We start from the raw sequence: 22,054 nt of genomic DNA on the forward strand, positions 1-22,054 counted from the left end.
GGAGCTATCTTTATTAGTGTAGTTTTATGGTGCCTCAGGCTTCATCCTTATCCACCTCTTTCTTGTTCCTTGGGCTGGCAGTGGTAAGGGAGGCACAGGATAATTTCTCCAGGTTTGTCACTGTAGTGAATCCGTGGGCTGAGTCTTTCTACTCTTCACCTCCCAACGGACCTTCCACTTTCTGTAGGACTTAGCTTGACTTTTATTTGTCCTATTCAGGGTTTCCAGGATCATATTCTCAGCCCTCTTCTTTCTTTGGATTCTCCCTTGGACCTTTGATTCACTCTGATGGATTCTTATTTCACTTTTGGGCTCAGAGAAGTCAAGAACTTTGAAAAGTTCACTCATCTGTAAGTGGCAGAGTTGGCAGTCTGTTTGATCCCACTGTCTTTGTCATTTCTGCTGTAACGTGACTCTCATCTCTGCAAGTTTACTTGATCTCATTTTCCCACCTTTGCTTAAGACCTAGCTCAAGCCCTACCTTCTCATCCTCACCCCAGCCTGGCCGAGTTCTCCTCCCTCCCAATTTACGCAGCAAATGTTGTCTATACTACACATTAGGGACCACCTTGGGACTTACGCCTTGGCTGATTCTATGGTTTAGTGGTTATGAATGTGGGGTCTGGAGTGAGAGAGCCAAAATATGAATCCTGGCTCTACCACTTATTTGTTGTGTAACCTTGGGAAAGTTACCTAACCTCTCTGAGCCTCAGTTTCCTCAATTATAAACTAGAGGTGCTAGTAGCACTTAGCTCATAGGGTTGTTGTGAGGATAAATGTGATAATCCATGTGAAGGCAAGTAGCACAGTGCCCGACACATGCAAGAAGCACCCAACAAACTGACTCCATCACTAGATCTAGGGGTGAGCCCAGGCTGGCTCAAGCTGATCAACATTATCTCATCCGTCTTGCCAGAGTGATTGAGTGAGAGTTGGGTGCATGAACTTGACTAGTTCAGAGTTATTTTCAGGACTGCAGTTTGATGTTTTCTCAGGCTTAAGGGCAGGAACTGCTAGACCCTTTTTTTTTTTTTTCTTTTAACTAGAGGGAAGGGGAAGCCAGCCTGAACACAGCTGATACATGTAGTAAGGCAGCACTGAGAAAATCAAAGGACCTAGAACCAGAGGCTTGATCAAGTATCTCCTGATGTCCCTCTGACCTCTGGAATTTTCCGTTGCTTGACTCAATTAAAAATTTTGGTATTTAAGCTATTTTGTTGGGATTTTTTTGGGTTATTATCTGCAACTTAATATATCCTAATTGATATTCTACATTATTATTTATATTACTTTCCTATGTGTATTCAACCCTTTGTCATTACTTAATTCATGGTAAGTGCAGAATGCTTTCCAATAGTAAAGACATGCCATAATTTAATGACTTCCCACAATTAATGGGCATTTGGGTGCCCTCTCTCACCAATTGCTTTTATAAACAATGTTCCATCAAGCATTGTTGTACTCGCTTCTGTGTGCATTCACGTGTCAGTGGGAGGAGAAAAATCTTGAGGTCCTGATTCTATAAATTAAGTGGTTCAAGAAAGAAAATGAGCACTTCAAAGTCCCCACCTTCAACAAACTTACAGTCCATACGGAGGAGACACATACACAGCTTTTACTTTTATATAAGAGAGAGGGAGATGGGGTCAACTAAATGTTGTGGTAATGCAGGAGGAGGGAGATTGGGGGTTCAGCTGAGTGGATGGCCAAGAAGACTGCATGGAGGAGGTGGCATTTGGGTCTGGGATTCAAGGATCAGAAGGTTCTGATGCTTGGTGTGCTTATCCTTCTTATCATATCATTGCTTGAAAATGTGCCTGTTATTTGGGTGGACTCTTTGTTGGACCATTTGGTTGGATGAATAACAGGTAATAACAGTAAAGGAAGGATGCTCTGGACAAAGGCAACAAAGCCCAGGAACAAAAGTGGAAACGTGCACAATGTAACCAGAGGACTAAGAATTGGCGGAAGTGGCTGGCTCATTGGTCACTCTGGGGAAGCATGGTAATCTTGGGGTATCAGGGGCACGGACTAAAAAGCACCCAGGAGGGATTTAGGTTGACCTAGAAAAGAATTTTTCTTCAGGGTTTGCGAGGAGGGTTGGGTAGAGAATTTAAGGATGGAACAGACACTCTCTCAATAGGACAACATGAGCCAGAGATGGGTCCATGTCCCTTACAGATGACCCAGCGGCCCTGATTTTACTGCACTGCTATGGCAGTCTCTATGCTGCACGTTTTGGGATTGCTTCTGCTTTGAATCTAAGTGAAATAGCCATGTGTAAGAAAAACTACAAAGTTTTTGATAAAAGAAAGCCACCTAATTTTAGCTGCCGCTGTAGCTTCATCCATAAAAACCTTCTCTGTGCCTCGTGGTTTTCAACATGCAGTTTATCTCATTTGTTTTTTAAACATCAGATGCAACTTTAATGGCCTAACCCCAAAAAGATAACTTGACAGCCATCAAACATTCAGCAGCATTCCAAGTAACCTTTTGCTGGAGCCAGCCTTCTGCGGGGCCATGTGGATGTCAGACACATAATTTCAGTCACGCTGACATAGCTGGGATGCCTGGATTGCACTGGAATCTCGGGGGTACCAATCACAGGCCAGAGACAAGCCACTGGCCGGAAGAAACAATGCCAGAGTGTTCACCATCTCTGCAGCAGGAGGGGTACTGACGGTGAGGGGAATGACAGTTGCAGCCAGAGGAGGATGATGTCTCCAAAGCAGGGTGGGCACACGTCCAGGATGCTGGGCCACTGGTCAGAAGCATTCCAGGGGCTCACCCCTCTTCTCCTGACCCCCATCCAGAAAAACTAAGAAGGTACAAGATTTTCCCTAAAACTACTTTATGAACAGAATGCCCTGCTATCTAAGGGGTTTGGAAAATCTAGCGTTGACAACAATGGGAAAAATTTATTAGGCAATTACATGTAGCAGATACTGTCCTAGGCGTCTTACAAATAATTCATTTAATTCTTACAACTCCATGATGAGGTAAGTTTCACAATTCCCATTATAAGAGGAAGGAAAATGAGGCTAGAAAAAAATTAAGAAACATACCCAAATCCTGTAGCCAGCAACTGGCAGAATGGAGACTTGAGCCACAGGCTTTCCAAAGCCGCAGCCTGGGCACCGACCACTGCATTCCACAACCGTGCGGCTGGTTCACGCAGTTTGTGCCACCCACACAGCAGCCGCCTCCTGGATGGCGGAGACTTTGTGTGTTGAGAAAGTAGAGAAAAATTTTAAAAGGGATTCTTTTTATTCCCCTGGTTTCCTGGGGGCTGGGGAGACATGTTTAAACCTGCCATTCATTTGACACTTGTTTACTTCAGTGATTGTGATGGGCGAGACCCCTGGCTAGGCACAGTAAGGGGATGTGAGGATGACTCAGGTGCGGAGACTGCTTTGGAAGAGGCTGCAGACTGGAGGAAACGCTGCAGCCAGCCGCATTTTGCAGGCTGGGTTGCAGGTATTCTTAGATCTCTAATGACTGGTCGTTATTTTGTCAGTCAAGGTTTCCTTCCTCCTTCCCTCTCTCCCTTCCTTCCTTTCTCCCCTCCTTTCTTTTCCTTTTTTTCTTTTTCTTTCTTTCAACATTTTTCTTCTTCTTCCTTTTTTAAGGTATAAGCCTTTTTCTCCCTTGATATATGCCAAGGGCTGTGCCAAATCATTAACATAAAGCCACCAGCATGCATCATCTCATTTGGTCTTCCAACAGTCTAATAAAGTCGGTATGACTTTTGTCCCCATTTTAAGAAGATGAAGAAACTGAGGCTCAGAGAGGTTAATTGATATCTCCAATGTCTGCATGATTCGGTACCCTGAACTCTAAACCACTGTAACAACAGCATACTACTGATGGTGCCCTAACTGTATATAAGGCACTATCTTAAATACGTCTTTTTTTAATTTGTGCAAATTTATAGGGTACATGTGAAATTTGGTAACACAGATTATGTAGTGGTCAAGTCAGGGCTTTTAGGGTATCCATCACCCAAATAACCTACGTTGTGGCCATTGAGTAATTTCTCATCATCCTCCCCCCTCCCAGCCCTCCACCCCCCACACTTCCAAGTCTCCATTGTCCATCATTCCACTCTTTATGTCCATGTGTACACATTTTTTTAGCACCCACTTATGAGTGAGAACATGCCATTTTGTCTTTCTGTGTTTTGCTTGTTTTGCTTAAGATAATGACCTCTGGTTTGATCCATGTTGCTGCAGATAACATGATTTCATTCTTTTTATGGCTGAATAGTATTCCATTATGTATATATACCACGTTTTCTTTATCCTTTCATTCATTGATGGACCCTAAGGTTGATTCCATATCTTTGCTATTTTAAGTAGTGCTATGATAAACATACAAATGCAGGTAACTTTTGGTTATATTAATTTTTTTCCCCTTTCAATAGATACTCAGAAATGGAATTGCTGGATCAAATGGTAGTTCTATTTTTAGTTCTTTGAGAAATATCCATACTGTTTTCCATAGTGGCTGTACTAATTTGCATTTTCACCAACAGTGTATAAGAGTTCCATTCTCTCTGCATATTTGCCAACATCGGCTATTTTTTGTCTTTTTAATAATAACTATTCTGACTAGGATACAATTATATCTCATTGTGGTTTTGATTTACATTTCTCTGATAATTAGTGATGTTGGGAATTTTTCATATGCCTCTTGGCCATTTGTATGTCTTCTTCTGAGAAATGTCTGTTCATGTCTTTTCCCCACTTTTTAAGGGGCAAATGACATGGATTTGGTTTTGGGTTGTTGTTCCTGAGTTGTTTGAGTTCCTTGTACATTCTCAATATTAGTCCCCTGTTGGACAAATAGTTTGCAAATATTTTCTCCCATTCAACACGTTGTCTTGTCACTCTGTTGATTATTTCTCTTGCTGTGAAGAAGCTTTTTAGTTTAATTAAGTCTCATTTACCTATTTTTGTTTTTGTCACCTGTGTTTTTGAGGTCTTAGTCATAAATAAATTATTTGCCTAGACCAATGTCCAGAAAAGTTTTCCTTGTGTTTCCTTCTAGTATTTTTGCAGTTTAAGTCTTTAATCCATCCTGAGTTGATTTTTATATATGGTAAGAGAAAGAGATCCAGTCTCATTCTTCTGCAGATGACAATCCAATTTTCTCAGCATTGTTTATTGAAGAGGGTGTCCTTTCCTAGTGTATGCTCTTATTAGCTTTGTCAAAGATTAGTGGGCTGTAACTATGTGCCTTTATTTCTGGGTTCTCTATTCTGTTCCATTGATCTACATGTCTATTTTTATGTGAGTATTATACTGTTTTAGTTACTATAGCCTTATAATAGATTTTGAAATGAGGTAACATGATGCCTCCAGTCTTGTTCTTTTTGCTCAGGATGGCTTTGGTTATTCAGGCTTTTTGTTGTTGTTGTTCTATATGAATTTTAGAATTTTTTTAATTCTGTGAAAAATGACATTGGCATTTTGATAGGAATTTCATTAAATCTGTAGAATGCTTTGGGCAGTATGATCATTTTAAGCATGTTAACTCTTCTGATCCATCAGCATGGGATGTTTTTCATTTCTTTGTGTCATCTACAGTTTCTTTCATCAGTGTTTTATAGTTTTCTTTGTAGAGATCTTTTGCTTCCTTGGTTAAATTTTTTCTTAGATTATTTTTTTGTAGCTATTGTAGTAATTGCCTTCTTGATTTCTTTCTCAGCTAGATTGTTTTTGGTGTGAAGAAATGCTACTGATTTTTGTACGTTGAGTTTGTATCTGCAACTTTACTGAATTCATTTATTAAATCTAAAAGTTTTTTGATAGAGTCTTTAGGTTTTTGTAGGTATAAGATCATATCATCAGCAAAGAGGGACCATTTGACTTCATCTTCTCAGTACAAATGCCTTTTATTTCTTTATCTTGCCTGACTGCTCTGGTTAGGACTTCCAATACTATGTTAAATAGGAGTGGTGAAAGTGGGCATCCTTGTCTTGTTCCAGTTCTTAGAGGAAAGGCTTTCAAATTTTCCCCAGTCAGTATGATGTTAGCTGTGGGTTTGTCTTTTATGGCCTTTATTATTTTGAGGTATGTTCCTTCTATGCTTAGTTTATTGAGAGTTTTTATCATGAAGAGATGTTGAATTTTATCAAATGCTTTTTCTGCATTTATTGCAATAGTCTTTGTCCTTCATTCTGTTAATGTGATGCACCATGTTTATTGATTTGCATATGTTGGGCTATCCTTGCATCTATGGTATTAGTCCCACTTCATCCTGGTGTATTATCTTTTTGATGTGCTGTTGGATTCAGTTTGTCGGTATTTTGGTGAGGATTTTTGTGTCTATGTTCATTAGGGATATTGACCTGCAGTTTTCCTCTTCTGTTGTGTCCTTACCTGGTTTTGGTATCAGTGTGATGCTGCCCTCATAAAATGAGTTCGGGATAATTCCCTTTTCTTTGATTTTTTGGAATAGTTTCAGGAGGATTGACATTAGTTCTTCTTTGTATATTTGGTAGAATTCAGCTGTGAATCCATCTGGTCCTAGGTTTTCATTACTGGGAGACTTTTTATTTCTGTTGATTCAGTCTCACTAAGGTTTTCTATTTTTTCCTGATTTGATCTTGGTAGATGTTATGTTTCCAGGTATTTATCCATTTCCTCTAGCTTTTCTAGTTTGTGAATGTATAGTTGTTCATAATAATCTCTAGTGATCATTTGTATTTCTGTAGTATCAGTTATAATGTCTCCTTTTTCATTTATGATTTTGTTTATTTGGTCTTTCTCTCTTTTTTCCTTGGTTAGTCTAGTAGCGGTTTATTAATTTAACTTATCTTTTCAAAGAACCAGCTTTTCATTTTGTTGATGCTTTGTATTGTTTTTTAGTCAGTTTCATTTAGTTCTTCTCTGATCTTGATTATATGTTTTCTTCTGCTAATTTTGGGTTTGGTTTGTTCTTGCTTTTGTAGTTCATTGAGGTGGGTTGTTAAATTGTTAATTCATAGTCTTTCTGCTTTTTTGATATAGGTCTTTAATGGTATAAATTTCTTTCTTAGCACTGCTTTTGCTGTATTCCACAGATTTTGGTATGTTGTGTTTCCATTTTATTTTGTTTCAAATTTTTTTTATTTCAGTCTTAATTTCTTCATTGACCCAGTGGTCATTCAGTAGCATGTTAGTTATTTAATTTGCATATATGTGTATTGTTTTCAAAGTTCCTCTTGGTATTGATTTCTAGTCTTATTCACTGTGGACTGAGAAGATATTTGATACGACTTTAGTTTTTTAAAATTTGTTGTGACTTGTTTTGTGGCCTAACATATTGTATGTCTTGGAGAATGTTTCATGTGCTGATGAAAAGAAACTATATTCTGCAGTTGTTGCATAGAATGTTTTGTAAATGTCTGTTAGGTCCAATTGGTCTAATGTCCAGCTTAAGTACAATGTTTCCTTGTGAATTTTTTGTTTAGATTATCTGTCTAATGGTGTGAGTGGAGTACTGAAGTCCCCCACTATTATTGTATTGTTGTCTATCTCTCTCTTTAGGTCTAGTAATATTTGTTTTATGAATCTGGGTGCTCCAATGTTGGGTGTCTATTTAGAATGAATTGTTATAACCTCTTGCTGAATTTATCCCTTTATCATTATATAATGACCTTTGCCTATTTTTGCTGTTTTTAACATATAGTCTTTTTTATCTGATATAAGGATAGCTTCTGCTCTCTTTCCATTAGTATGGAATATCTTTTTCCACCCCTTTTCTTTCAGTCTATATGTATCTTTATAGGTAAAGTGAACTTCTTTTAAGCAGCATATAGTTGGATCATTTTTAATCCACTCAGCCAATCTACATCTTTTAAGTGGAGCATTTAATCCATTTTTTTCAAGGTTATTATTGATATGTGAGGTTTTGTTCTTGCTATATTGTTAGTTGTTTTCTAGTTGTTTTATAAATTCTTTGTTTATTTTTCTCTATTTGTCATTGCAATGTGGTGAAATTCTGTAGTAGTGCCATTTGATTCCTTTTTCTTCCTCCTTTGTGTGATTGCTTTACCAGTGGGTTTTAAACTTTTGTGTGTTTTCATGATGATAAATGTCATCCCTTCACTTCCAAGTTTAGGATTCCCTTGAGCATTTCTTTTAAGGCTGGCCTGTTGGTAACAAATTCCCTCATTTTTTGCTCGTCTGGAGGATTTTATTTCTGTTTTATTTAAGAAGGTAATCTTGCTGGAAATAGAATTCTTGGTTGGCAGCTTTTTTCTTTTAGCATTTTGATTATATTATCCCATTCCCTTCTGGCCTGTAACGTTTCTGATGAGAAATCTGCTGTTAATCTGATGGAGTTTCCTTTATAAGTGACTAGGTGTTCTTCTCTTACTGTTTTTATAATAGAATTTGTACTTTAACTTTAACTTTAGACAGTCTGATTATAATGTGTCATAGTGAAGTCCCTTCTGCATTGTATTTGATTGGGGATTGCTGAACCTCCTATACCTGGATGTCTAAATCTCTTGCTAGACTTGGGAAATCATCATCTATTATTTTGTTAAATAGATTTTCTAAACCTTTTGATCTCTTTTTGCCCTCGGGGATACCAATAATTTGCAAATTTGATTGTTTTATGTTGTGCCAAATATCTTGAAGGCTTTGTTCATTCCTTTTTATTTTTTTTTCTTTATTTTTGCCTAACTGAACTATTTCAAAAGACCTGTTTTCAAGTTCTGAAATTCTTTCTTCTTCCTGGTTTAGTCTGTTATTAAAGAGTTCAAATGTATTTTTAGTTTCATTCAATGAATTCTTCATTCTAGAATTTCTGTTTGATTTTTCTTTTTTAGCTATCTATGTGTTTAGTAAATTTCTCATTTATGTCCTGAATTGGTTTTCAAGATTTCTCTTGCATCTAATTGAACTTTTTTAAAATCAATATTTTGAATTCTTTATCTGGGATTTTGAGAATTTATTTTTGGTTATGATCTGTGGCTGGAGAATTATTATGTTCCTTTTGGGGTGTCATATGACTTAACTTTTTCATGTTGCCTGTGTCTTTACATTGATTTTTGCTCATCTGGTGTAACAGTCTCTTCTTCCTATTTTTGAAATTACTTAGGGGTGGAGGGGAACTTGTCCCTGAAGATGTGACTATGATTCTTATTAAGTAGGATTCTTTGGCTTTGCTTCTGGGCACATGCATTAGTGAAGTCTCTATATGATTTCTTTGGCTGTAAACAATGTTAGTGGTATCTATGGTTTCCTTGGTGTGTTAGAGTGTGGTTATCAGGGAGGCTGTGTAAAAGTTGTCCTGTGGACTGGAATACCAGATGGGCCCCATCTTCAGGTTTCAGTGGTAGCAGTGGTGGGATAAGCATGTCTATCCTCATGCCCTGGAGTGGCATGCACTGGTACTTGTGTTGGTGGTTCCAAGTGGGCCAATTCTTGGGCTTCTGGGGGGATTTTTCATATGCCAGTTGTGGTAGTGGTGCACAGGGTCAGCAGGCTCTCAAGCCCCTGTGTGGCTGGTGTGGCACAGGTGATGGCTATTGCAGTGATGACATGCCCTTCTGGATCCCAAGCACTTGGTAATTGTGTTGGAAGTGGTTGCAAATGACTATATAGGCTGGTCTCCAGGCCAGCTGGTGGTGCTTACAGGTAGGAGCCAGCTAAGCTGGCTGGTAGTGGTAGGGTGTTTAGGTCCAACGTCAGTCCCTAGAGAGGAATACACTGGTGTCCCAGGTGGTGAATTGGGTTGTGCAACCCCCAGGACCCTGAACCTCACCCAGGTGGAGCTGGAATTGGTGGGCTTGTGCTCAGGCTCCCCAATAGCAAGTGCATGCACCACCCATGACAAACAGGACAATCCTTACACCCCTAGCAGAATACTTGTGTGGGTGAGGGGCAGCAGCTGCTGTGCTGAGGTCCTGCCACAGGGAGGGTAGGGCCAGCCCCAGTGGCCACAGCCTTGGCCGGTGGGTGGTGGGCATGCATTCCTCTCATGCTCCCTAGTCCTGGCTTTCATAGGCTACCTGGCTGACCCATCAGAACCAGCAGCTGGAGTCTTGCCTGCAACTAAGCCCTAGGCCATAGGTGCCCGTGCCCAGCTCAAAATCAAGCCTCGTGGAATCTCTTGCCTAGCTCAAGTCCCAGGAGTGGTACCCAATTCCCAGTGCTGGCAGCTGCAGCCCACGCCACAGTCGCTTCTCAGTCTTGGTGTGGCAGCCCACTCCCTGCCGGCACCCCAGTTCCACAAGCAACAGCCTGAGTTTCCCTAATGCCTAGGACTAGTGACACTGGTTCCCAGGACAGCACACAACCTGCTAAAAACTCAGATTGAAAATGGTGTCTTGCTGTAGTCACTTATGTTTCAGAAAGGACATAGGACCCAGAGCAAGCTCCCTCCCTGGAGCCATTTCTTCTCATGTCTCCCTGCTCCTCCCTAAGTTAGACTCAGGCCTTGGGAAGGTCAAAGTGCTCTCCTGTGGCCTGAACTGTAGCCTTCCCCCATGGGAAAGTGGGCCACAGAAAGACTCTCACTCACCCTCTCCCCATTACCAGCCAGTCCGGGCCGAGCAGGCTGCCTGTGTTCCTTCTCCTTCATGGCTTTTGGTGCTTCCTGTTGCTTTTCTATTGAACTCCCATGTTCCCTTTTGGATAATGTATTCAAAGTGTGGTTGTCACACACGATTTTGGTTATTCTGAGTGGATGAGGTGTGCTTGAAATGCTTCTAGTCAGCCATCCTGACAAAAACTCTATATACTTCTTTTATATTAACTCATCCAGTTCTTAAAACAACACTACGATAGAGATTACTATCATCCCTGTTTAGCAGATTGGAAAACTGAGGCACAGAGAGGTTATTTAATTTGCCCAAGGTCACCCACTGGTAAGTAACAGAGCTGAATTTATGTTTTACTGCTTATACTTTGTGACAAAATAGGAAGACATTCCTTAGTTTTTGTTTTGTTTCTCACTTGAAATCCCCCGCGATGGCCTGAGTGGAAGGCCAGGCTCCTCAGACTAAAGTCTCCGCACTGAGCTGGGAAGGGATGCCAGTGCCGGCCACGTCCCCAGAGCTCTGGAGGGTGCAGGGCAGTAGACAGGGCATCGAGACAGCAGCCACGAACCTGGGGCCCTTCCAGGCAAGGCCTCAAGTCCCCCTCGCGGGTTTGGCACTCCTGCCAGGCAGTGCACACAGACGAGTCATGGCTTCAAAGAGACCAGCAGAACATGGTCCTTGGGAGAGGGGCAAACCTGAGGGAAGCGCTGGCATGACCTCAGCCTTCAGATCTGAGAAGGGCTGCTCTGTGGAAGAGGGGGTGTAGGTAACAGCTGTCCCAAAAGCCAGGCAAGAAAAAGTATGTTTCTGTTTGAGCAGCAGCTGGGGGATTTCAGGGAAAGAGAGGAGTCCATTTCTAACAGTGCACAGTGTTCAGCCCTAGGAGAGGTGACCATGGAGGGGGCCTCTAGAGGGAGGAGATGGGCCACCGCAAGCTAGCCTCTTTGTTTCCCCTGCCTCCTAACCGTCTGGAACCTACCCATCTTTGAAGCCTCCACTCCAGTGCCCCTTGTCCAGGAGTCCCTTCCTGACCAGCCATCCCCCACACCCCTAGAACTCTCAGTTCTATTCAGGCACAGGAAGCCCAGCTGCCCTGAGGTCCAGACCAGTCTGCACTCATGCAGGGCAGGGGCCCCGGTGGGCTAAGGCTCAGACCAGTCATTTAGGTGATGGACACTCTGGAAGCTAGCCCACTTTGTCCTGGGCTCCCCAAAGCACTCACATCCCATTTTATAGCAAATATACACTCTCCACTATTCATTTGGTCTTGGGCATTATATATCATGGTCACCTCACTGGGACAGTGTCTCCTGGTATTAGTGGCTTCTTGCATGAATATAGTTTTCAAATCCTTAGACATTTAACCAGACACTTACCATGTGCCAAGCACTATTGTAACTGCTCTCCAGAGATTATCTCATTTAATGCTCCCCCAAACCCTAAGAGTTGGTGTTCTCTTCATCGCTGTATTACAGAGAAGGAGAAAGAAGCCCAAGCACTCAGCGGCTAAGGGACAGCTGGGCCTTGAACACAATGTTGAAACCCTCACATCAAAATCTGCGAGTCGTCTCTGCTATGTCTCTCCACAAAAAGAAGTCAGGGATCTTCTCACTCCTTTGTATGTCCTGTAGCTCCTTGTAAGTGTCTGTACATAGTAGTTGTTCAAAAAACACGGGCTTGCTGATTGTCCAAATACATTTCTAGTCTGTGTTTTCAGTGATAGGTGAGATAGGGTGCTTTTGAGAGGACAAATTAGTGTTGAATCCATGCTGGACAAAATCAGGTACTTCTTGGAAGAAGTAAGAGAGACAGGCACAGGCCATGTCATAGAAAACTGTACTCCAAGCCTTTAGGGTAGCATAGAGAAATGTAGGAAGCATTTGGAAATGAAGGATGCAGGGAGAAAACCCATTTCAGTAAAACCTTGATGCCCTGCTTCAGCCAATCCAAACGCTTGACTGATTGCTCCTCTTTCTTCTTTCCTCCACTTAGAGGAGAATAAAAGTGGTTCATGCAAAGATTGAGGCTGAAAATGCACCTTGCAGAAGAAGGCATCACTGTAGACTCAACTTGACCTCTACCCGTTCTGCCTACAACTCCAGTCCCAGACGGCAAGAGCTGGCACCCGGCGGTAACCTCAAGCCAGGACCCTGCAAGATCACTGAGAAGGCTGTGTTCTTGCCGTATGCCTGCTAAGACAGGAAAGTGGACTCCTGTTATTGAGAGAAATCACGTGATTTTGAGAGAAACATTAAGGATTTTTTTCCCTTAACATTCCGCTCATAAAAATGAAGCTTTGAGGAACTTCTGCAAACTCATAATGTTTTGGTGAATTGATTTCTTACTGTAACAAGCAAATCTGCAGCCACAAATAAATTGGGGAAGAAAATACACACTTCAAAAAAGATTTGTCGCTTAGCTAGATACTCTCTTGCGGTGCTTCTTGAAATAGAGAGCATTTCTGGTACCTTTTAAATGATTTTATTTGCTTGAAAGTGGGAGTTATATATTCCATTCAGAAAATCTGGCAAGATGTACCTGACTGCTTGAGATCCCTAAAAATTATACCATGTTAATGTGAAAGGGACATTGGAGTCTCACCTGCTCACTTTAAAGATGAAGAAACTGTGACCTGGACAAATTAAGTGACATATTTGACCACAACATTCACATCAGACAGGTTGGCCAGCTGTCCTTCCTGTGCCTCCGGCAGAGGAAACTGAGGCCTGGAGGTGTTTTGGGATCCAGTTAGTGGTCAAGCTGAGATCAGCCAAATTTCCTGACCTGACTCTTCTTGCGGCAACGCAATCTCATGATAACCCCATCTCATTAAAATTATAGCTTCTGATCTTGTGCAGCTTTTTAGGTTCCAGCCCTTTCTGAGCACTTCATATAGTAGCTGGTGTAGCCATCGCAGCAACCCTGCGAAGTAGGTGCCTTTATTCTCGTCATGCTGATGAGGAATCCCAGGCACAGAGGAGCTGGAACGTTTTTTCCAGGGCGCCCAGCACCAGCATTTAAACTCAGATCTTCCTGATTCCGGAGCTCATGCTCGTGATGTTTCTAATATACTAGTGTCACGTAACCAGGTGACTGTAATTTTCAGTGTTGAAAATTTACCTTCATTTACTTTCGTCTTTTTTTCCCTTTTAGAATTTGGCTTGAAGTGTGGAATAAAATCACATGCTTAAAAAGTCTACTATTCAGACGTTTCATAAACATGGACGTGATTTTCCTTCATCTGAATGCGTTAAGCTGTACATGATCCTTGACTGGATAATTAAGAGCTGCAAATGAATCCGAGACGCCGGACCCGTGTGCCCTGGTCTCACACGGCCAGTGGCCAGCACCACGTGGGCCCTGCCTGGGCCCGGCCCTGCCCGCTCTGTCTTGTGCTTTCAGGAGCAATCAAAGCCCTTTTTAGAAAATGTTTCCTGGTCTTCTGTGGCCTTGGATGGACAGAGTTTTCCACTAGGCCTTTTTTTCCCCAGCCACACTGGCCCTTAAGATGTTACTCAAGGCTCCACACCTACTTCAAACATTTTGGGGGCCCTGGTTGGGGCCTCGTGTGGGACTGCCAGGAGCCCCCAGTGCTGGGGGCCTCGCCTCGGTCACAGTGTGTGCGGAGCCCCCGTGGGGGCCCCACTGTCAGCTCAGTTCTCTTTCTCACACTTCCCCAAACGGCATATTCTTGCGAGGCAGCTGTTGCTGGCGAGGCCTTCTTTCAGCCCTCCTTGTTTTTCCCATTTTTGTAGCCCTGGTGTTTCCCCACCCCCTTCCTTTTTTCTTAAAAAGGGCTTTCCCCTAAGTCTTTCTGTCGCTGAACAGCTGTGCTCTGATAGTAGATAGAATGTTTTCTGTCCTCACCACAAGCTTATGAACAAAAGGGTTTTAAGAACCCTGATAAATGAACAAGGTCTCTGGGAAGATGAAATGTTACCAACATTTCAAACAATCAAAATCCTTGTGCATCTCGAAGGGTTTGCCCTTTCAAAGCAGTGCCGGGCGGGTATTTTGTCTTGGAGCCTTGGAGACTGTGATTTTTTTTTTTCCCAGTCTCCTATCGACCTGACATGGGAAAGTTGGTCGGAAGATGGCCCTTTGCTGGCATCAAAGCCCCGAACTTGCTTTCCCATCGGCTGTTTGTCCCGCTTCAGGCCCGTTTGGGGAGTTTTGGGGGATTCTTTCAGCAAAAAGAGCCTAAGTCTGGGTGTTTCGGTTTCTGTTATCTTCTGGTTGATGTTGAGGTTCTATCCTCATTTGAAAAAACTCGTAGTTACCCTTGATGAAGCGCTACCTGTCTGCAGGTGCTCCGCCAAGCACTTGCCATTATCCTGCTTTACCTGCAGAGCACTCCTGTGAAGCCTGCGTAGGACCCCGGACGTTCAAGTGAGGAAACTGAGAGTTAAAGATGCTAAGCCACCTGCCCAAGGTGCTTAGCAAGGTTGTGTGCAAGGTTGCTCCAACTCGCAAGCAAGCAGTGGAGCCAATATGCAAACCCACATGTTTTGGACTCTGAAGCCTCTGCTTTCTTTGGTAAAAAATGAAATCCCCAAATGTCTGGCCAGGGATTTCCAGACAGGGGGCTCCTAGGCTGTTTTGCCTTCCTACTTTGGTGTAGGAGGACCTCCTTCTAAACCAAAGGGGCTCTCCTTTCTGTAAACTCTCCTCTTCCTCTCCTTCCCTGCCTACAATCACACCCCCTAAAGTGTGCGCGGTCTTCCGTAATTTCTCATTTTAATGCTATCCAAACCCCAGGCGACTTGCTCTGGTTCGTTGGCAGCCTAGTCCGGGGTCCAACCCAGACGTTTGCTGTCCAGCCCAAGCCTCTTCCTAGTACCGCCTCACGTGGGAACAGAAAGGTCAGGGCTTAAAGGAAAATGACAGATGGAAAGAAAAGCCTCCCCCGGCCTGTGGAGCTCCGTGAAATCCTTCATTATGGGATTTCCCTTGTCAGGGCTACATGGAGAAGCCTGAAGGCTCATGGCAAAAATCGACAACACATCAAGGCACTGTACACACAGGCATCGCTCGTCACAGCGCAAACATCTGACAAGCAGCCCTGAGGGTGGGGGCAGCGGGGTGATGGGAAGGAGGAGGGAGGAGAGCAGAGGGGAGAGCCCAGGGAGATGACCTACAAGGTGACTTCCCTTCCTGCTTGTTGGCACCGTGCCTGCTCTCCTCCACAGAGATCCCAAGGAAAGGTCTTTTAAAAATGCAGCAGGAAAGACTTTGGCTAGATCCAAGGAAGACCGTAGAAACCATCTGAGTCTAGGGATCCAGGAGAAGGTTGTCAAGGCATCTCCTTCCCTGGAGATCTTGAGGGCGAGGGTTTGGAGCATCCCCTGGGGGAGTTTCAGGATGGGCCTGCCCTGAGGCAGACGCAGGGACTCCAGGATCTTGACCCTGTGGATTCAGGAGAGAGGAGGCATAGGCTGCCTCTGGAGGCATTCTCGTCTCAAGCCAGAATAGGATCCAGTCAGTAAGGCCATGCAGGGAACTGCCAAGAGGTGGGCTACGTGGAGCAAACCCCAGAAACTCCCTCCCTCCCCCCACACACAGCCTGCACGCCCTTCCCTGGCCTCACAGTCCTTTCTCATTTCTGCTCCCCTTGCAAGCTTCCCATCGCCTCCCATCCCATGGGACAACGCAGACAGAGCATCTTTCTCCGTGGGGTTCTTGTGTCGATAAAGAGAAACACAGCTCAGGACCCAGAGCTGACTGCAGAGCACGCGAGTCCCGCGGGCTTGGGAGGAGAAGGCAGGGCAGGTCCTGGTGTCCAGACACGGAGAGGCTGCCCGGTGGGGCACTGGTTGCCCTCCACTGTCCCGTGTGCTCCCTAAACGGGGCACTGCCAGGTTCTTTTATGCCAGGGGAGGCTGTGAAAGTGCAAAGACATTTTTGTGGTGGCATCTCCACCACAGAAGGTACAGATGTGCATTGTAGCATCTCCAGCAGAGTATGGAATGTGTGGTGGTGGTGGTGGCGTGGCATGGGGAGGGTCCCACGGGTTCCATGCCAGCTAAATAGCCATGGGTCACCCCACCCCCTCTAGTATCTGTTTCTCCTTTGGCCCAAAAGGGTTGATCTTAATTAGATGCTGCCCTGCAGGAAAATCATGAGGATCAAGTGAGGGAAAGTTTGGAAAGTTCTTAGAAAGGTTTAAAGGGACACTTAAATGTGATTGTTCTTATTCTGGATTTCAGGGAGTAGAGGAACAGGAATCAACAATAGGCTATCTCGTCCCGTTTTGCCAGAATTTGCCAAGCGCCTGTAGCGGCGGTAACCATACCCTGCCAGGAGCTGTGGGAGGAGAGGGGCTCCAGAAGCCAGCAGCAGTTGGAACCCAGAGAGAAATGTGGCCGGCAGAAACCACCCACCTCCCTCCTTGCCGGGCCTGCTCCAAACCCCAGGAAAGGCAGAGTTTCTGTGGAAACTTAAGCTGTGCTTGTTGGACCAGACTGGGGTGGGGGTGGGGGCTGCTCTCTGCCAAATGGTGCCAGTAGGCATGGATGGGAGCGACAGCTGGGGGGTAGAGCACTAGCGGGGTCAGCCTTTTCCTGCCAGCCTGTGCTGGACCCGGGGGCTGCCGCCTGCTCTCAGCTTAGGCGACGCGTGGGGGGCTCTGAGGAGGGCAGGATGAGGCTTGGAGAGCCTGTGTGTGGGATGCAGGAGACGTCTGGGGCCAGCAGGCAGGGCATAGGGTGCACACTGCCCACTGCAAACAGACAGGAATTGGGTCAAGCCTGGCAGGCCCTGGAAGGTTCTTCTTCCAATGGAGGAGGCTCCTTGCTTGGCTAGATCATGTGCAAAGTCCAAGGACTCCCTCCGTGTTCCTGGTGTGCAAAGACCCCCTGTAGCCCTTGCCCCCATCCCCTCCCTCATACACATACGTATAGCTCCACCCTCTGGAGGGCACCCAGATGGAGAGGACTTTCCAGTTTGCTCCCGTGGGCACATGTGTGTGCAGACGCTCTCTCAGTTCTCCTTCTGCCCAGACACCGAGCCAAGAAGCGTTGCTCACAGAGCAGGGGCCAGGGAAACGGAGGCGACAGAAAGGTCTACCTGAGGTGTGACTGTCACCACTCCAGGGCTCTGAACTTTCAAGATCAGCCCTCCAGACACAGTTTTAAGGATTTATCCTCCAAGGCATTGGGTAGCAATATTTTTTTTTTTTTTACTTTTCTTTTTTTTAGACACAAGGTCTCACTCTGTTGCCCAGGCTGGAGTGCAGTGGCGTCATCATCGCTCACTGCAACCTCCAACTCCTGGGCTCAAGTGATCCTCTTGCCTCAGCCTCCTGAGTAGCTGGGACTGCAGGCACGGGCCACCATGTCCAGCTAATTTTTCTATTTCTGGGAGAGATGAGGTCTTACTTTGCTGCCCGGTCTGGTCTCAAACTCGGCTCAAGCAATCCTCCTGCCTCAGCCTCCTGAAAGTGCTGGGATTGCAGGCATGAGCCACTACAGCTGGCTTCAGGTAGCAATTTTTGTAACCTGGCCCCTGACATCAACTGGCCTCTCATGAAAGGGCCCAACTCTCGTCTGCAGTACACACCATTTTAAGACCAATTTAAATAGCACATAATATGGTTTTAAAAACTTAAATGTACAGCTATTTCTACACATGGCCACTGAACCAATGACCTGCACTGGCCCAAGGAGTTCCCAGTACTTGTTTCCACCCCACTGCCTGTTGTTCCCACCCCCGAACCCCCGATGGTCTTGGGAGAGTGACTTTGCCTCTCTGGGCCTCAGCTTATTCATCCTGGACGGAGGGGGAGGGTGCAAGGCTCTTTCCAAAACAAAAACTCGGTAATGACAAGAGTAGTAACAATGCTAACTTTTATCATGCACTTTCTATGTCCTCTGGTTTTCTTTTCTTTTGATTCATGGCCAAAAACCCTGTATAGTTTGAGTTGGCAAGGGCTTCACCCTCAATTTCTCCTCACCATCACTCACTTCATCTAACATTCCCCCGGGGTGCTGATGTTGCCCCTCGGCTCACCGAATCCGTCAACACCCTCCTTCTGTGGGCATTCCCGCCGCCTCCACCAGCAACTCTGCCCCTCATCACCATTTTCCTGGGATGTTGTAACAGCCTGGAGGATGTCCCTCTCCCCAGCTGCAGCCACCATCCAAAGGCTTCTCAGTGAGGTAAAGGGCCGTGACGGAGGAGCTGTGATTGGAACCTGAGTCCTGCTGATGCCAAGCTCGTGCCCTGTCCTCCTGAACACACTACACTGTCTCTTCCTCCAGTCTGGTTGCCGGCTACCCAGAACTTCCCTACTTCATCATCCCCATGCCCTGAAGGTGCCATGCAGCTTTAACCTCTGGCTCCTGCTGCAGGGTATTCCTTCTGGCCAGTGTGGTATGCACGTGCCTACGTAACAAACTCCAGATTCTAGCTCAAGCATCTTACCTGTGGTGAAATCTTCCCAGACCTCCTCAAACAGCTTGCGGTTATTGTCCCCTTCTCTGGTTAACGCCATCTTCTCCATCCTGCTGTTGAAAATGTCCCAGGGTCATTTGACAACCTCTGTCTCTTCTGTGGATCTGTGAGCACCTTGCAAGTGGGGACCAGGTTTTACTTGTCATTGATTTCCAACCCCAGTTACGGTACTGGTGCTGGCATGTACTGAGCAGTTTTTCAAAGTGCCAAGTGCTTTACATGGATTATCGTATTAAACTTTCCTAATAACCCTCCAAAGTATTATTTTCCCCCTTTTCCAAATGAGGAAATTAAGAGCAACTGCAGAATTTGAATAAACAGGAGGGATTTATAGGGTACAATCTGGTTGCGGGGTACCAGGAGATTTTGTCCTGAAGCTGATTTTCGCTGTTCACTGCTTTCACTTTACACATTGCATGTTTCGGGGGTGGCTATGGAAGTTGTGGGGGCTAAAGCCCTCCCTTGCTAAGCCACTCCTTGGTACCACTTCCAGAGGGAAGTTAGATCACTTGTCCAAGGTCACATGGCCAGAAAGTACCAGAGCCAGGACTTGAACCCTGGATGTTGCTGGGGAACACCTGAGACGTTTGCAGGAGGAGGTTAGTTAGAAGTCACCAGGTACTTTGTGCCAAGTCACTGATGTGTCATTAACACAGATTTTATGAGAAGAAACCCAAAAGCCCTGTTTTTTTCCAGCTTATAGGTTAATATAGGATATATGCCATTAAAATGTACACAATGACACATACAAAAAGGACACACCCAGCAGGTGCAAAAAAAAAAGCAACTGGGTAGAAATGTCTATGTGGAGTCGCAGAGCCGTGGGGCGAGGGGCGCTGGGGGAGCAGGTGGGTTTCTGGGTGTAAGTGCGTATGATGCAGGGAGATGCGGGGGTGCCTCCGGCTGCAGCCTGCCTGCCCCACCTGCCCCACCTGCCCATCGGTTCCCCGATCCTCTTCCAGGTGAAGAGGAGCTTAGATTCAATGGTCTCACAGTCTGCTTCCGGCACTGAGACTGTACGACTGGTTTTGTTTTCAAAGCAGAGAAAATATACACACAGCACTTAGACTCTTGTCTAGTCCTGTGACTTTTTAAAAACTTCTCGGAGAAGGGCCTCTCAGCCGTTTCCACGGGGAATGTCTGCGTGGAGACTTGTCCGTAGCCGGGACTCACAGGAATCGGCTTCTCCCCCTGCCCGGGGAGTGCACGGATGTTAATACTCACTAGAGCTGGGAAAGCCCGGCTGCAGGAAAAGTAAAAGCAATTATCTTTCTGCAAAGCCAAACAGGACTGGTTTAGGGTTCTTCGTGATTCCGGCCAGTTCTTCCTTATGTAAATGACCCAGCACTCTCTGCTGAGACTGTGGGTCTCCGACACCTGATGGAGAAAGAGCTGGTTGTGTTTTCCAGGCCGGTGCGATGGGCCCTTCTCAGGGAAGCAGGGACAGCCGAGCCCAGGCTGTCTCACTCTTCCTGCCCAGAGCCAGCAGTCCAGCCTTGTGGGTGGTGGGGAGCCGGCTGCTTCCCAGAAACCAGCCCACCCCACCCCGTCTGGAGAGGAAGAGGGAGATGGATGGATTTAATGAATCTGGTTCAAAGCCCAAGGGTCATGGTTGTGTCGGGGTGAAGGTTACCAGCACTCAGAGTCTAGGGAAGTAGCAGCTGCCTGGGAAACCCACAGAGCTGCCAAGCGCCTTCCAACCATGGATCCCAGCGGCATTCAGAGGGAAAAGGCACAGAGGGAAGGGGCAGGGGTGGCATGGAGGAGAGAAGGCCACGGATGGGAACTAGCTCTGTTACAGTCCTGGGGCTCAGTGACCTTCTGGGAGCCTCTCTGCTGCCCCCCCACCTCAGGATGGCAGAGGTAGCAGGGGGGAGGTGGTGGCCACCCCCCCCACCCCCGTCTGTGCCTGACGGGATGGCTGCATAACCAGCATCCTCACGGCCTGCTGCGGGGAGACCGGTCCAAGGGGATGCCATTTTAGACATTCATTTGACAAATCATTCATTTGTGCCAGACATGGTTTACCAACAATACTGACTTTACATGTTTTGTTTCCACCTGGATTCAAGATACAGTTTAGCCTGGCAAATTTGGAGTCCATCTGTATGAGAGTATTGAAGAGATTCCAAGGAGGGAAGATCTGCACGCCCGTGGTCTCTCCTGTGTGCTGTCACTGCTGCCTGCCTCCCCTCCGAGTGGCAGGGGAAGGGAGGTGGTGGGACACGGGGACAAGGAAAGAGGAGGGAGAGGGGCTGGTCACTTCATGGGGATGCCTTGACTTACTCTCCGTCCTCTTTGGGCTCTGAGCCTCCTGCAAATTCACAGCTCAGTCCTCCTGCCCACTTGGGGATCAGGTGACCTTTCCCAGGGACTGGGCCAGCCAGTTTCTCCCAGCCTGGGCCCTAAGCAGCTTCCTCATCCTGACAAGCTGATTCTTGTGGTCCCTGCTCAATTGCATGGTTCCCGAGATCCTCTCTGCCTTGCACAGTAGTGGTCTCACCAAGCTTACAAGAAGGGTGGTCCATTGGGATGTTCTCATTCAGAATGTGAACCAGTAAGAAAGCTCTGCTCTTCCAACACAGAGAAAACGCTATTGACCACCCACCCCCCACCCCCTGCCTTCTTCAGCATAGGTGGTACCCGGAGCACCCTGGGTGAGGGAGGGAAATAGGAAGCAGGGAGGCAGCATCCCACCCCTCGCAGTTCACGGTCTCTTGCTGGACACAGATGTACATAGGACTGACTGTGTTGCCGGGGAGAAAATGTGGTGACAGGAACACAGAGGAAGGAGAGAGTTTGATCACCTCCCAGCAGGTAGAAGGGGAGTCAGGAAAGCTTAGAGGTGGTGGGATTTGATTCAGAATTTAGGGAACAGGAGGATTTTGGCCGGTAGAGGTGGGGAGATGGCACTCCCAGGCATAGGAAGATCTGAGCAGAGGCTTGGGAAACGCTGAGCAGAGGAATGGCAAATATTAAATGTGTATGAACCATGGATGTTTGAGGGAAGTGGGTGATCAGAGTAAAGATTCACGTGAGAGTGTGAAAGTTGTTGGAGACACAAGG

The sequence above is a fragment of the Lemur catta genome, chromosome 6 (assembly GCF_020740605.2).
Source record: "Lemur catta isolate mLemCat1 chromosome 6, mLemCat1.pri, whole genome shotgun sequence".
In the NCBI taxonomy this organism is placed as follows: Eukaryota; Metazoa; Chordata; class Mammalia; order Primates; family Lemuridae; genus Lemur; species Lemur catta.